At 43.5% G+C, this 1,896-nt stretch overlaps 1 protein-coding gene across 2 annotated transcripts in view; it reads left to right on the top strand.

Moving 5' to 3' along the window:
- The first annotated feature begins 635 nt into the window (after positions 1–635).
- LOC143275639 (thialysine N-epsilon-acetyltransferase-like) overlaps positions 636–1,896 on the top strand; it is a 14,227-nt gene continuing 12,966 nt past the window's right edge. The window contains exon 1 of one of the 2 annotated variants that reach the window (XM_076579889.1): positions 636–749. The gene's annotated coding sequence lies outside the window, so the exon portion shown is untranslated. Of the gene's footprint in view, positions 750–806; positions 962–1,896 lie in introns of those variants that run through there. The other variant, XM_076579891.1, reaches the window with a different exon arrangement.

Genomic DNA, 1,896 nt, shown 5'->3' with positions numbered 1-1,896 from the left:
GGCAGGTAAGCTTGATGAAGCTTGTTTTACCTCACATAGATCTAGGTGTTGGACATGTGATGAAAGGTACTGAGAGTGTATAGGCCTTTCAGGCCAATGATGTCCAGGATATTTTGAAATTGTTTCTGACCTGGGTTTTGGTTTTATGTTTGTGTTCCAGGTGTGTTGCTTGAATTAGGCAATGTGTGCTGCTTAGGGACGACCTATCGACCGGCAAACAAGACAGAATGTGTCAATCCTTTTACTGAAATTCAGTCTCAGCTATGTGACGTGTTTTTTTTTCGAATTATTTTTCAAGTTTATCTTGTGTTATTTTGATAGAAGGCTTCGTGTTGCTGAACAATGGGACATGTCTGTTTTTGTAGCAGCGAGTTGATCCGATTCTTGTTATCTTTGTACTTACTGTAATTGTCGTCAGTGTGCTTTGTTTTGAGTGCTTTGACCTTTAGCTTGAAACTTTTTTTTTAATAGACACGTAAGGACACTAGACCCAGTGAAGACTTTTTATTACAAGTTTACTGAGTAAAAAACATCACTATCAAAAGCTAGACAACCTGTACTGCACGCGCGCTAGCGGTCACTGAGCAGACACATGGAAATCAGTTGTGACGGTGTCGATCGACCTGTGTGCGACGGGCTTTATTGACCGTCGCTCGCGTGCTCAAGAGCCAGACATTTTCGACACATCAGCTGTGTATATAAGTACAGATCTGTCTTCACGCTGTCAGACTGCAAGTCAACAATACAGGGTGCGTATCGCCGCTTTAAGAATAGTCTACCTACAGTACAACTTGTAAACAAATTTCCTTGTCGTCCATGACTTGTACGCGCGCATGTGTGTGAAGTGTTCCAAGTTTTGCTGGCTACTTCTTGTGCCTTCGACTGAACAAGAGAATTATCGAGGATTTTTTTGTGCAAGTGAAAAAAGATGGAGCGAAGGATCAGTGGAGAGAGATTACTAGTAAATATATATGATAGTCAGTCGTGTCCGACTATGACCATCAGAACAGCAGGGGAGGCAACTGCTGTTCTGACTATTTGGGCTGGAATTTGATTGTAGTGGAGAGTGTCTTGCCCAAGTACATCCCCACTCTCTCGGCCAAGAGGGTTTCAGGACAGTCGGCGTTGGGATGGGCCAACTAGCCCACAAGGCTGCAGCACTACGAGCCAGTGCAATTTTGCCTCCAAGTTTGAGAGTCATAGTCTTCACAAAAGACTAAGCTGTAAATGGTTTCCCATTGACTGGAGAAACCATTGATAATATAGCTCTCACTTTGCTGTTGGCCCAAATGTAAACTTATGTCAATCTGTGATATAAGCCGAGTGTTGGGACTACTAGTAAATAGCAGTATCATCATTGTTGCTCATAATTCATCTGTACGTCGCAGATGCCAATATGGCCATCACAAGGAATGAGTTCTTTGGCTGGTCTGTCCTGCAGAATGGAATGACATAGCCACTGCTGTTGCTGAAAGTTCTTCTTTCTACTATATTGTCTATATCATGGTCTTAATAAGATGTAAGCTTGGATCTTCTGCTGGTCTTGCTTGCAGATGTCAAGAACTTTCCTGGTGGCAAGGCCAGTGTTTGATTGTCAACAATCCTAAACATTGTAGTAAATTGTATGGTTTTACGACGATCCTCTAAAGGTGGTAAATTTTGATTTTGTAGCATTTGCGTCACACAGCCTGGATCCCTTGATCTGTAGTTCCTGGTAATGAATCTGGCGGCCTGGCGTTGGACCCTCTCAAGCCTTTCGATGTCCTTTTTGAGGTAGGGGTCCCAGACTGCTGCTCCGTATTCCAGCATTGAACGGACAAGTGAAATGATATGCCATTCAGCGGCTTTCTGGAGGGCAGTTCCTCAGGTCTGAGAAAGCTGAGTGAGCAGTTGGTT

This window comes from Babylonia areolata, chromosome 30 (assembly GCF_041734735.1).
Source record: "Babylonia areolata isolate BAREFJ2019XMU chromosome 30, ASM4173473v1, whole genome shotgun sequence".
NCBI lineage: Eukaryota > Metazoa > Mollusca > Gastropoda > Neogastropoda > Buccinidae > Babylonia > Babylonia areolata.
The sequence above is the reverse complement of the archived record's forward strand: the minus strand, read 5'-3'. Positions and strand labels throughout refer to the sequence as shown.